General features: G+C 37.8%; 1 long non-coding RNA gene across 2 annotated transcripts; it reads left to right on the forward strand.

Moving 5' to 3' along the window:
• Nucleotides 1–4595: 4595 nt before the first annotated feature.
• LOC149016820 (uncharacterized) lies at nt 4596–11149 on the forward strand. Of its 2 annotated transcripts, none has more exons than XR_016173378.1 (3): nt 4596–4971; nt 5082–6825; nt 6856–11149. It is a non-coding gene; the product is annotated as an uncharacterized LOC149016820 (long non-coding RNA). The 2 variants fall into 2 exon arrangements; XR_016173377.1 differs by having other exon boundaries at nt 5082–5238; nt 5404–11149.
• Nucleotides 11150–15408: the final 4259 nt, after the last annotated feature.

A 15408-nucleotide genomic window follows, 5' to 3' on the forward strand; every position in this document is an offset into this window, starting at 1 on the left:
GCAATTTTAGGGCGTGCCGTCTGCATTCCGCCTGATGCACTTTCTCGGACTGCGAGCTGTCTGAGCCACTGTGATTGCATATGCAATTTTGTGGCGCGCCGTCTACATTCCACCTGGTGCACCGTCTCAGATGGCGTGTCGTCTGCATTCCGCCTAGTGCAGCATCTCAGATTGCATATTCAATTTGCCTCTTTTTCTTTCTTCTCCAAAAAATTATCCTGTTTACTTTAAATGGGGCTTTAAAACCAGTGAATGCTATCAATGTTTCAGAGGATTACGTGCAACAGAAAGCCCAGTTTAAAGAAGAACTAGCTGAGATTGGGTGAATATAACTGTGATATCGATCAAATTTAGCCAAAAGCTGGAAATTGTTATAACATGGTCTTCAAATCCCTTGAACAGTAACACCTAACAGTCCAAATTCAACAAATCCTTCAACTTAAATGCATCTCCCATTTATGGTGCTCTGGAGTCTGGAGATCTCTTACTTGATCCCTCTTGTGGCTTCTTGAATTGACACTATAAATCCAAAATCCATGTTGACCATAACACTGTTATTCTCATGCAAAACTTACAATTCGTGTGACAAAAAGAAAATGGTTTCAAATTCATCCAAAAAAACAAACCAGAAAACAAAATGATTTCAAGATGAAAACTCGTAGAATGCTGAGAATGGATACAATCATATACGAATCATCCAAGGAAAGACTGTGATTGATCTTACGGTACTCACAATTCCAACTGTCTTAAGTCCAAAAGATTCAGGCTTGGTGATAAATCATTACATCTACTACAGCGCAGTACAATCCAAAAGATGTTAATGGTAATAAATGTCCATGTTTTGGTATAGATATAATCCTGAAAGGTTTAGATGAGTGCTTATCTAATTTCCTTATGTACTCCACAAGTGTGTAACATGTATACAGAGGCGGAGCCAGGATTGAACATTGTGGGGGGGCCGAATGTATGTGGGCCAATGTGCCCTGGTCCCATCTCAAAATATATTATTATATTTTAATGTTGAGTCTATATTAAAAATTAGGTAAATTAATAGAATTCGGGGAGGGAGGATATTTGGGGGTGCCGTGGGTTGGAATTCCGTCCTTTCAATATTTGGCGGGAGAAAAGAATGAATAAAGGGGATCTGGAGATAAATAGCTGATCTGGTTGTTTTAATTAGATTTCTTTATCCAACAATTGTCAAAATCGGGGGGGGGCCATGGCCCCCCTCCGGTCCCACGTGTCTTTTTTTTTCTTTTTCCCATTAAAAGAAAAGTTCTTTATGATTTCTATTCATTTGAGACAACTTAGAATTCATTCTTTTTATGATAACTAAATCAGACTTTGAATTCAACTTTGTACCATTTGATACAATGCAGCAGGTTTTTTTGGCAATTGGAATTAGACACAAAGCAAAGTACTACTTTGGCTAACTGGAATTGAATCTTGTTACCTGATAACTTCTCATGCCTTCATTTTTCTTAGAACAGAAGCACACATACCCTTCTTCATTTATCACAAACAAGAGTTCTAAAACAAATGGAATTGAACTTGAAGACAGTAACAGAGATTGATCACCCTTTCTCACCCTGCCAGACTCTGGGGAAAACAGAAAAACATAGGAAACATGATTTTAGATTATTTTGTCTAGTACAGGGAAGCTATTTCACACTAATTTGGGTTCTGAATAAAGGCTACAGCTGTTCTTGCTTTGCAATTTCGGAATAGATTTGGGTTTAGAATGCATTCCAATACCAACGCTTCTTGTTTTCTTGCTTTGCAATTCATGACATAAATCCAGAACAGAGAGTTCATATCCAACATAGCTGCAACTCCCCTGCATCTTATTCTGCCATGGCTGATCTTACTTAATATGAATCAAGTATGTTTGCATCATGGGAGTTCACATGGATCCTGGAGAAACAGAGCAGCAATCAACAGCACTTACAGAGAACATTTAATTTGAACACGGGTTGTTCAGGCCTTTTCTTCTGATGTGTAGGACTTGTGGGAGTAGCAACAAGAGTGATAAGCATTTCTATTAAATATTTCCTCCAACACCATACCTTGGGCAAAAATATAAAGGAATCCTAAAGATGCCCACATTAATCCTTACCTAAGTCTTCATGACATTCTCTATATGCTGTACTTTTGTCCTTTGTTTCACTTCTTTATTTCTCAAGAGCACTGTGGAGACTCTTTTGCATCTATGGTTTATTTTAGGGATAATTATTATTGCCTTTTTATACTTTGGTTTTATTACTAATCAAACCCCTTCTTTGTGAAATTATTATTGCCCCCCTCACTTCTAACGGTGTTAAGTGGCTGTTAACATCAAATATGAAATGTCTATTTTGCCCTTAAAATTAAGAAGTCAAAAAAATGGCATTACCCTCATTTATAGAAACTATATTGCATGTCAATTATATCCTTAAAATTTTATATTTTAGAATTAGTTTTAGATTTGGTGGGACCACATACTTATGATTGTTGAGACTTTCATATTCTACTTAAATTTTTCATAATCACCATGATGAAAGTTTTACAAACAAATTAGCATATAAGATCTAATTGATAGAAAATTTGGTAACATACATAATGGTCAACATATATTAGGTGATTTTCTATTTTCAACTTTGAATTAAATTTGATATTTCTTAATATTTTAGTTTCTATTTTAAGTTTTATTTAATTACATATTTCCTTTATTTGGTGATTTATATTTAAAGGAAAAAAAATCACATCTTTCCTTTATTTGGTGGTTTTTTTTTAAAAAGGAAAAGTGAAATTAAAGTTAATTTTTTCCTATTAAGGGTAGTATTATAACTTGAAAAAAGAAAAAAAATAAGTAAAAAGATAATTGCAGGGTTAATTTTGGGATTTTGAAAAAATATATAGATGTCTCATCATCAGTAAACTAACGGAGCTTAACGGTAGGGGGCATTAGTAATTGTAGACAAAGTTAAAGGTTGGAATAGTAATTTTAAAAAGTACATGAGATAAAGTAGTAATAACATCAAAGTAGAAGGGGACAACAGTAATTATCCATTTATTTTATTTCAACAATTAACTTTTTCCCCAATGCTCCCTTACAAAAGAAAAAGACTCAATGATCTAGAAGCTATCACATTCTAGTATCAAACCCATATCAAATTACAAATTGTAGCTGTTAACAAGCAAAGTTGATGATCCTAGGGTTTGGAATTTGAGAGAATTTATGTATCTCATTTTAAACGAGGGATTTTCTTCCTCTGTGTCCTACATTTTGGGCTTTGGCAAGCAAGAAATGATTCAATTTTTAAAAGAAGATCTTGGACTCCTATCCAAGTTGCTGAGGTGGCCCAGCTAACCTTTGAAGAATATTGCCAAGCCCATCCAAAGAAGACTAAGTCATCAAAAGCCCATGGACCAACAACAATTTGGACTGCCCCACCTCACGGATCTTTCAAAATCAATTCCGATGCAGCAATTAAAGAAAAAAGCCAACATGGTGGTCTAGGCATGGTTATTAGAAATCACTTGGGAGCCCCAATCAAGGCCATATCAGAACCAACACAGTTCAGCTCCCCCATTGAAGGAGAAGCATTAGCTATGAAGAAAGCTATACTTTATGCACTTGGAGAAGGCTTGGAAAATGTCTTAGTGGAGTCAAACTGTAAATCCTTGGTGGAGCTAGTGAAGAATGACCCCTTTGATACCAATTTAGATATTAGGCCCATGGTAACAGATTTTTCTCTGTTGGGCAGCTACTTTGTGTCCTGTAGTTTCTCCTACATACCTAGGTCAGCTAATGTTGTGGCGGATAACCTAGCAAGGAAGGCCCAGTCCTTGTCAAGCATGACTGATTGACCCATTTCCACTTTGTGGTTGGAGGAGTTATGTAACCCCCTTCCCCTCTCTCGCTTGAATAGAAGTTGATTTATCGAAAAAAAATCAAAAACAAAATAAGCAAAATGTATAAAAATATCAGTTCTTTTAATGGGGTTCATGTGTAAAGGATAAATTTCTTTTGATAATATCAAAAAGATAAATTAATTATGTTCACCCATTGATACCTTAGAGAAGGACAACAATGACACTCTGAAAAATCTATATCTTTCCGGTACACCAATACCCCTTAAAATTATTACCAAAAGAAAAAATACCCCTTAAAATAATTGGAAAAAAAAACATAATTTTTATTTCTACAAATGGAAAAGCTTGGCAAGAATTTATGTAATACTGAAATGTTTATACCCATTAAAATAATTAAAAAATAAAATAATATTTATTTCTACACATTGAAAAGCCTTGGAGAATTTGATGTAATATTGAAATGTTTACCTAGTTTATTACCAAAAGAAAATAAATGTTTGCGAACTTAAATTCAATTAGATTACTTTTCAAAATTGATTATTGACTTAATTCAAAATGTTTTCTTCTAGACGTAAAAGCTCTTCGAAACATTTGTACATCGAAGGGCATTATGGTGAATTGGAATAGAAAGAGTCATCTTGCCCTCGGCCCATAAAGCCACGTAGACGTTTTTAATATTAATAAATTAAACAAATAAAAACATTTGAAAATATTTCAAATGTAACGGTAACCAAGAAGAGTCTTGCTTTTTGGTACAGAATTCTTCATTTTCTTAAACCTTTCAAACCCTCTGGTGCCGTTCCATCCAAAAACTTCGCCACCGGAATCACCAGATCTGCGGCAACAACAACGACGGAGACGACGATATCTGTCATCTGTACCTGGAAAACGCACACACAAACCCAAACCAGCTCGATTTCTTACGCTTAGTACTCATTCTTCAAGACCAATTCCACAGTTGTTCATCCATGGCAAGATCTTCCAGATCTGCTTTCTCTTTCACGCTCTCACCATCTGTATTCTCTTCTGTGAAACCCTCCCAGTCTCCAGCAGCTTCGCTGAAACCCTTCGTCGGGGACCAATGGGGCTTAAGAAAGAGACGATGAACTATCCATGGTAAGATCTTCTTCCAGATCTGCTTCCTCTTTCATCTTCCTTATCATCTTCGCCATCTCTATTCGACTCTGTGACTACTTTCCGTAAATGCCGTCTCTGTATCCGCGCAGGAATTCCGAAACGGAGATCCAACTTTCTGTGGATGGCAGCGTCAGCGTGTGCGGTGTCAGAAGTGCCAAGCCTCAATAAAGTGGATTGGAGGATGAAGAAGGTGGAGCCGATCAGAATACGTACAAGAATGAAGAGGAGACGCTGCTCTCTGAAGAGGTAATTAATTAATAGATCGAGGTAAGGAAGGACCTGGGGCGTTTTAGGGCTTTGGGAGGATAAGGATCAGTGTGAGATGCTGTTGTTCATGCTGAATTGCTTGTGAAGCTGTATCATTTTTGGTTCTTCTGCTGTCTCAAACAAGGTTTCTACGTTTCTGCTCAGTTGCTCTTCTGGGCTTCTCTTCGGGTCTCTCTCTCCCAGACGGAAGGATTAGGAAATGCGTAAACGTGAGGCAATGGACTCCGAATTTGAAGAAAGAAAAGAAACGGAATGAAATCAAATGAGAAGGTAGTCCTTATTTCTTTTCATTTCTTCTTCTCCCTCTTGTGTGGTTCTCTTACCTGAGAAGAGCAGATCTTGAGGAATACCACCCACAAAACACTCGTTTTTTTACCCTACGAATTCGGAAAACTCTCAGATTCTAATCTAATTGAGAAGGTTATAGTCATCTGGTTTGACATGGGGTTCCTGGGAAGGAGCAGCGTGTCAGCTTTGAGGTTCTTGAAAAGCAGTTAAGAAGTTGGGAAGGAAACATTTGGGAAAGAAGTTCCTGTCTAACACCTTTGAGCGTTGAGGATTGCAGTTTTGACACTCAAGCAAGATATATTTCAACAGATATATGTTATGTTAGGGTTTGCAATGCTGAGATTTGTTAGAAAACCATCTGCAGGTCTCTGAATTGATATCAGAAGAAAAAAAAATTAATAGTAATAAAAAAGAAGAGGTTTTTTCCCCTAATCCTTCTTTCTTTGAAATTAGAGTTCTCAGAATTAAAATTTAACTTTTTTCTTCAGTTAAAATGGATGAATATAGAGTTTAGACTTTCATCGATCTTCAATTTGATCCTCTGATATGATTCAATTGACAATAGAAATGCTATCCACCATCTTCAATTTCCATCGCTTTTACATTGTCTTTGTTGTAGTTATATTCAGGCTAACATGGGTCTCAAAAGGGAAAGAATCACCAGATTCAAGTTGCAGGTCTGTCTCTTCTCTGCATTCATCTTCTCTTCCTAACCTATACCCTATTAAACATTGTAAGCTGCTTACTATAGTGCTGTCCTTTTCTGCTTTATTGTAGTTATTTGTTGAGACACAGAGGCTTAGGAGCTTTCCCTAAAACATTGCATAAATATTTATCTATTGGTTTATCGAAGTTTTTTTTTTTTTTTTTTTAATGATAAAAGGAAATTGGATAGAAATTATGAGTAGCTACACCATTATGAGACATAGTCTCATTAAAAGTTGTCAAACTAAGTAATCAGTCTTTAGTTGCATCACGTTTTAAATTATGAACTTCTGGCTTGGATGTGATTGGTATCATCATCACCAAAGTAGCAAAAAGGGTGGGGGAGATTTGGTTTATCTCTTTGCCTATGGTTAGATACTTTTCTCTGTTGTTTCATCACACCAAATGTATTGTACATGTACGTCATTTTTTTGGGCCCTTTGTATTACTACCCAAGTGGTTTCTAATAAGTGCTTCAAAAGTTGTCCTCCTGGGGCCATCCTTGTTGTAATTCAATGATGATTCTATTTTGAAACAATCCTACACTCCACTTGTCTCCATATGGTTCATCAGGTGTCACCTGCACACATGATGGTTCATCAGGTGTCACCTGCACACATGAGTGTTGGTAAGTTTCAAAAAAAAAAAAAAAATTCTAAATGCAAACATCTAATGCAATAGTCGATGATATTATATCATTGTTTGTTATTTCATAACCTTTAGTGAATATTTTTTAAGTCCATGATCCATCTATTTACATTATTTAGTAGATGAGATGGATTTGGGTCTTTATTATTACATATTTTTGCATTTCTTTCTTTCAAGATGAAATAGCATGTAATTATAAAGTTAGAGAAAAACCAGATTTTGGTGTGTTTATCTAGGTGATACTCATTTTAAAAAAAAAATGTACAACTTAAGAAAAGAGTTGTTGCTGATGAATTCCATTCTCATCCCCAAAGCTCCTGCAACCTGTATTCTTTTTGTCCAATCGCACGAGATGAAGATATGTCAAATCGATTCTTCTATGTTGTTGCATAAACCACACATCTGGTTTTGTTTCCATCCATTTAGAGAGTATCATCTTTGTTGGTAATCCTGCATTTAATAGACGCCAAAAAAATATTTTCAAACTTTGGATGTATAGGTAACTTCCAAAGGAACCTCCACAAATGAGCTGATGTTGGTAGTGGGTCATGGCTATTCCTTTTTGACAATGCTATTCCTGCTAGTTTTTTAGAGAATTCACCTGTTGTTGATAAAAGGGACAGCCATGAGTCCAATGTTAGGGATGGGTTAATTGAAAGTATTGATTGTGATAGAATAGGTGGCAGATGGTTTGTGTGGTTCAGGTTGTTTAGATCCCTTCCACTTAGTTGATAGGTTTGATAAACTTCACTTACGGTTGCTTGCCGATGCCCTAAGATGGAGTTGTAATCACCTACCATGTGATCTGTTGTTGAAACTACCCACGAGTCAAACCAGAAGTATGTGTTTTTCCCATCACCAATTTTCCTTTGTACCATTGTTTGGAATATGGGGATGCTGCTGGTGATACTGTTCCATATCCATGATCCTTTTTTGTTTTACACTTTTGGATCAAAGATAGATGATTTGGGGAAGTATTGTGCTTTGAGGATTTCCCTCCACAGTGAATTATGATTGTTGAGTAGTCATCATCCTTGCTTAAGTAAGAGGGCACTATTAATTTGCTCCATTCGTTTAAACCCTAGTCCTCGTTGTTTGGGTTTGCAACATCGCTCCATGAGTAGAGTATCAATTATTTGTTTTTGTCGGGTTTTCCCAACTAGAATCTTTGGCAAAGTGTATCCAATGTCCTGCATACAATTTTGGGAAATCAAAAGCATTGCATTAGATATATAGATTGTGATTGAAGAACAGATTTCATGAGAACTTCCCTTATTGCATAGGATCAAGTCAAGGCTTTCCATATAGCCATCTTGTTTCCTATTTTGTTTAGAATAAGTTCAAAGTTTTTTGTTTTTGCTCTAGCATGGAACAATTGAGTTCTAGATAGGAAGCATTCTTTTTCATTTCCTGGATCCCTAATACTGACAAGATTGCTACTTCAATACCACATTTCCCTGATCCACATTTCTGTAGAAGAAAGCACCACTTTTTTCAAAATTGATTTGTTGTCCTGTAATTTCAAAGAACAAGTCAATGGTAGCTTGTAGAGCAACAAAAGAGAAATGTGTCATCTACAAATAAGAGGTGTGAGACTTCCTGGGCATTTCTGGCAATTTTGATCCATTTGAAGAGGTTGAGATTCCTGTATTCCATAAGAAGTCTAGAGAGGACTTCTATAATGATAAGGAAGAGGTAGACCTTGGGTTCCCATTAACTAGTGGTAGGGACATCCATTGAGTTTGACAAAGTAGGATGCAGAATAAATTAGGGTTTTGACAAGGTTACACCAATGGTTGTCAAAGCCCCATATTATAAACAAGTGGAAAATAACATCCCATTCAACCTTATTATAGGCCTTGGACATATCCAGTTTGAGTGCAACAAAGCCCATCTTTGCTTTTGTTGTGCTCATGAAATGAAAGATCTCCTGTGCAAGCATTATGTTATCGGAGATTTGCCTATTGGGAACAAAAGCCCCTTGACAGGATGAGATTAGGCTTTGCAAGCAAGGTTTCAATCTTCCAGCTAGGATTTTGTAACTGACGTTGCACAGACTAATAGGCCTGAAATTTGACACTTTTTTGGGGGTTTCAATTTTTGGGATAAGACATATAGCAAGGTATGATTATTGCCAAAGGGAAGATCAAGGTTAAGAAAGAAATTTCTAACAAAGGAACAAAGCTCAGGGTTAATAAGCTCCCAGTTTTTCTGGTAGAAGTAAGCATTAAACCCATCCATTCCTGGTGCTTTATATGGGCCCAAAGAGAACAGGGTGGATTTGATTTCCTCAGTTGATGGTGGTTGGGAGATATCCTGTGGGATCATACTTTGGTCCAGAGGAGAAAAGAGTGCTTCAACAAAATCAAGGTCCAAGGGGTTGGAAGAGGTAAGAAGGCTTCTCATGAAGCTTGCAAAAGTTGTTGCAATATCAACATTACCTTTAAGAGTTTGGCCTTCAAACTGCAATGTTTCGATTTTCTTCCTGTAGCAGTGGATTTTTTAAGCTAGATGGTAGTACTTGGTGTTTCTATCTCTATCAGAAATGTATTTTCTCTCTCCATTTTTTAAACCATAATTGTTCTTCAGCCTATAGAGCCCATTTGATGGTGTGGATTTTTTGACTGACGAGATTTGTATCTGGTTTGTTGGTAGCCTGTAGAGCATCAATTTTAGAGGAGATCAGTGAAAAAAGATTGTCAATATTCCCCAAAACTTACCTGTTCCGATTTTGGAGGTATCTGGATAGATTTGCCAACTTGATGTGTAATCCCTATTCAGTATCAAAGGCCTAAGCACTTTTGATAGTGTCGTAAAATTGAGGTGTTGATACCAAGCGTTTTGAAAATGGAATAATTTTCTTCCAGAGTGGATTGGGGGGGGTGTTCAGTGGAAAGAAGCAAAGGGTTGTGATCAGATCCAATTTTGGGTAGGGTTTGAAATGAAGCATTAGGAAAGAGAGACATCCAATTAGGGCTAGCAAAAACATGGTCTAGTTTTTCTTTGACTAGATTAGGTAGTTGTTTCATTTTTGACCATGTGAAAGGGCTCCCAGATCCCGCAAGATGGTGAAGTAAGAAATTTGTGTAGATTTGGGAGAGTAGGTGTAAAGAAGGTGAAGCTTTGTAAGGTCCTCCTACCTTGTCTTCAGATTTTAAGACCTCAGTGAAATTTCCTATGATAAGGAAGGGATGAGATAGTTTCTCAATGAAACTATAAAGTTATTCCCATAATAATTTTCTTTTTGAGTAATGAGGGGGAGCATAGATAGCTATGATTATCCATTTAAAGCTTTTTTAAGAGCACAAGACAACAATGTAGGATTGGTGAATCGGAAGGATAGAGGTTTCAATGTTTGGGTTCTTAAAAATGCACAGTCCTCCTTCTAGACCTCTTTTCCCACAGCTATTTGAAAAGGCTATAGGTTCAAGATTCTTGAAGGATTCTCGCATTTAGTTTCACATAAGAAAACTAAATCAACAACTTGTTTCTTGATGATCTTTGATAGACATTGGGTGGTAAACTTTCCATTTAAGCCTCTTACATTCCAAGAGAGAATTTCCATTTTGATAAAGGCAAGCACAGATTCTCAAAGAAACAAAACCAATAGTAAAGAGATATCTTCTTCCCAGAGCCTCAAGCAGTATAGAAACAAACGGTAAAGATAGGACAACAGAGAAAAGACAAAAAGGAAACTTAAGGAAAAGAAATTCATAAAGTGCTGGATTAAATTGAAGTTTTCACTCAAGACAGAGAAAAGTAACTAGCAAATAAAATGAAAATTGAGGAGAAGCTTTCAAATAAAACAGAGAAAAGTAAGATGCATATTCATCAGATTTATGCATGATACCTATTCCATCTAATGAAGTTGATGTTGTTAAACCAACAAAACAGAATACTAAAGACACAGATACAACTATCAAAGAAATCACTCTAGAGGTGATAGGGGAAGCCCTGAGGGGCTTCGGCAGCTTGGTCATGGCTTTCATTCTGAGGTTGTAATACCGGTTGTTTTTTATGGTTGTTCATCATTGACTGCATCAAGTTATTATGCACAATGAAAATTTTTAAATGAGCCTCAATTCCCCGTCTGTAGCCTTGAAAGGTGTCCCAAGGTTGTGAGCAGGTGGCTAACACAGATTCAAGGTTGTTGTTGAGGGTTTTAACAGGACCTGGTTCAGGTATAGATTATGACACTCTTCTTCTCTTTTGGCTCTGTGGTTTGGCTGGGTTTGTGTTAGGAGGTTGGTTCCCCCCCCCCCCCCTTGTGGTGAGGGCAGTGGGTTTTTGTGGATCAGATTTGGTAGAATGCACGCATGAGCAATAAAAGTTGACACTATGTGCAGTAATAGAATTGTTGAAGATCCCTCCATTCTTCTCAAAATTTTTCAAAATATTTCTGAGATGTGCCTCCCTGTCTTGTGCTTCTTTATGGATCAGATTTGTTGCTTTTATCTGTTGTTGTTGCTTTGATGTGGTTCTCCTTTTCTTCTTCTACTTTTCTTGTTGTCTCCCAGAGTTGTTCCCTTCTAAGTTTTCCTTTGTGTTTTCTTGAGATGTTTTTGAAACGTAGTTCAAAGTTTGATACTTCTGCAATTTCTTTATCTTTTCTTCTTGTTTCTCTTGAATTTTTCCTCTTCTTTGACCATAGTTGTTCTTGATTGTTCTTTTTCCTTTCTTAGCTCAACAGCCTCTGTATCATTCTCTGATTGTTCTTCCTCTTCTTCTGAGTTGGCTTTTTCTCTCTCTTCTTCTTCTTCATCATCAAACTTTGCTTCGTCTTTTTCATTTTCTATTTCTTTTTTATTGCTTTTCCTTTTTTTCTTCAATTTCCTTTTTTTCTCTCTATTTGTACCCCCTGTTTTGTTGCTCCTTTCTTGTTTCCTTCTGTGGATGTTGTTCTAGCTGTTGTGGTGGAGAAAGAACGGATCTCCTTTGATTCTGTGGCATCTACAAATTTGTCAATACTCGTGAGCATGACATGTTAAAGCTTCTCTAACTTCAGTATCTTCTTATACTTCTTCTTCTTCTATTGTTCAAAATTTTTGTTGTGTATGTTTCCTTTCTCCGCCTTCTCTTCATTTTCGGATTCTTGTGCTCCTACAAGTGCTTTCTCTTCGAATCTTCTTATTTTTTATCCCTTTGTTGCATCACCATCTGCAATATCACAAGAGTTTGTGAAACATTCTTTTGTTCCACACCACCATTTCCACCTTCAGAGCTGGACATTTTAGTAGGCCAAAGAGAATTGGGGGAGTTTGCATCAAAACCTCCCCCCTATTTTTGAAGCTTGCCAGTGCTCATATTAGATTGCACAAGGCCTAGACTTAACAAGGGGAGATAGATAATTTTGTACTTGGAGACATTGTTGTTGATTGAGGGGAATTTCAAAGGCTCCAACTGAGAAATTTTCGATGCTATTGGTAGCATGAGTATCAAGATATAAGTTCAAACAATCATTGATTCCCTTGTCATTAGGAGAGTTGTTGCATTGGGGGTTATCTTTTTTCAATAGCTTTTGATTTGCAAAGCCAAAGGGAAGATCAGATTTTGAGTAGGAGAAGGGGAACACATCTTCCAAGTTCATTAGAGGTGAGGTATTGAAATTTAAATCTAAGAGTTCAATACCCTCACCCCCCCCCCCAATTTTCAGTGCCTTCAGAAGGAACAATAGATGCATCCACTACCATCAGAGAGGAAGAGAGGGTATTGTCAACAGTATAGGTGAGATCAAGTGTTGGTAGGGACATCATCTTTTCAAGGTCTCTAGTAGAATGGAATCTAGAGAGCCCCCCTTGAATGGGATCAGTTTGAAGCATGGTTCCCCGTGTCGGCGATATATCGCCGACACAAGGTGAAATGTCGCTATGTCGCTGGGGGGCGACACGACACCCCCAGCGACACTGATATTGCCAGAAGTCGACGATATGTCGTCGACTTCTCGGCGATATATCGCCGCCGACTTCTGGCGATAAAATGGGGAAATTAGGGCGAATTTCGCCCGAATTTCCATTCGATTTTTTTGCATTTTCTCTCTCTTCTCCAGAGCTTCTCTCTCATTTTTCGCACTTTTCATCATATTTTCGTCCGATCTTCGACATCTACGAGTACATCTTGCTTCCTTGTTGCTGGATATCACGTTGTTTCTGTCGATCAGTAGCCGTTTCGCACAGATCTGGGAGTTTTTTCGTCAAACAGGTAACCATTCTTCTCCAAGTAATTTTTCACAAAATGCATGCTATATGATGTTGGATGATTTTGAAATTAATATATGTTGAATACCATGTGTCGATCTACGATTTTCGTCAAACAGGTAACCATTCTTCCGCAAAGTATTTTATTTTTTTATTTTTGTGGGTAAAAAATGATATTTTGATTATCTTGTATGATTACTTTTTAAGTGATACAGTGGTTGTATGATGATAGAAAAAACATATGTGGAACTCCGTGAGCCGATCTACGGACTCACGGAGTAGAAATATTTTTTGACCCAAAAATTAATTATTTTATTTTTCAAAAAATATTAAAATATAATATAAATATAAATATCAATAATTATGAAAAATGGAAAAATTAGGGGAAAATGGGGGGAAATGTTTTGAAAATTATGGAATAATTATGTAAGTATTTTATTAGTGTATAAACAATTATATGATTGTTTATTAGTGTATAAACAATTATAATGATGTTGTTAATTGTTATTTGTTAATGTTTTTGAATGCAATAGTCATCATGTCTGCTGGTGGGAGTCAGAGGGGAACTGGGTCTTCCCAGGGTGGACGGGGACGAGACGGGACAGAGGACAGACTGAGAGATCAGCGGAGGGGAGGGAGGACTGACCCAACATGGCAATATTGTACGGCTATTGATGGAGACAAAAATAAAACAGAGTGTAATTTTTGTCACAAAAGAATATACTCAAGTGGCATCAGTAGATTCAAGGGTCACATCACTGGGAGTTCAAAGGATGTGACTACATGCACAGAGGCCCATCCAGATGTAATCAAGTTACTCAGGGATTTACAAAAACAGAAGGGGAAGAAGAAAGATGATCGGAGGAAAGTCAACGAGCACTAGATGATGCAGTGCGGGGTCCGTCATCATATGTGGATGATTCAGATGATGATAGGGCCGTTGATCCTGTTGATGTGGACAGAGATCAGGAGGAGAGGGATATGCGGCGGGCCATGGCAAAGAGCAGGGATTGCACCATCGGGGGAGCGGGATATGGCCGAGCTAGAGCTACGGGAGCTGGTCCCTCTAGGCCTACGGGGGCTAGACCTTTTGATTCGGCGGGGGGGTGGTGTATTTGGCATGTTTGGCAGATCACAGAGTCAGTGGGCCCCTCATACATCAGGTTCAGACCGTTCAATGCCACTGCCACGGCAACCATCCGATTATCCACGCCGTCAAGACCCGATCATGGAGCAGGATCCTGATACATTCAGGAGAAAAGGGGCCAAGCAGCCCAAGATATCTGGTGCATGGAAAGGTATGGCAAAGAAGGTAAAGAAATCAATGTCAAAGTGGATTTATTACAATCACATCCCAGAAACACAAAGACAGGGTCCATACTATACGAATATGATTGATACTATTGCAGCGGCAGGCCCTAGATATGATGGTCCCAACCCTACTACAGAGTTGATGACCACCCTCCTTCAAGAGGAGAAGCATGAGCTGCAGGAGTATATTGATAGTATGAAACCCTTTTGGGATACTTATGGATGCACCATCATGTCTAATGGATGGACATGCCCGACGAGAAAGTCCATCATCAACTTCATGGTATACTGTGATTGGAGAACTGTCTTCTTGAAATCGATGGATGCTACTGGTCATATGAAAGACCACAGATATATCATGGGTCTCCTGCAGGATGTGATCGAGGAGGTTGGTAGGAAAAATGTGGTGCAGATTGTGACTGACAATGGCTCCAACTATAAAAAGGCCGGTGAAGTGTTGATGGCTTCACCTGATTATAACCTTTTGTGGACACCTTGTGCTGCACATTCAATTGACCTAATGCTGAAGGACATTGGAAAAATCAGCATTGTCCACAACACCGTTGAGAGTGCAAGACAGGTAACCAACTTCATCTACAATCATAACATTGCTTTGGCAATGATGAGGAGATCATGTGGAGGTGAGTTGGTGCGACCTGGTTCGACATGATTTGCGACGAATTTCGTCACCTTGAGCGCATAGCAAGATAAGAAGTCGGGCCTCGGGTCCATGTTTGCATCGCAGGAGTGGTTTGATTGGGCTGGATCCAAGTAAGATAACTATCTACTATTTCATCTTATAAATTATTATATTTATATTATGAGTTTATGATTATCTTGTATGATATCTATTGTCTATTGACTTAATGAGTTTGTGATAATTCAGCACGACCAATGGGCACGCCGCACAGTACACAGTATCATCTGATGATTTCTGGAGATGTGTTACTGTGGTGTTGGAGACTATAGATCCTATAGTAAAGGTCTTGCGTATGCTGGAGCC

Source organism: Hakea prostrata, chromosome 5 (genome assembly GCF_041222555.1).
Source record: "Hakea prostrata isolate BN-2017 chromosome 5, UWA_Hpros_2, whole genome shotgun sequence".
Taxonomy (NCBI): Eukaryota; Viridiplantae; Streptophyta; class Magnoliopsida; order Proteales; family Proteaceae; genus Hakea; species Hakea prostrata.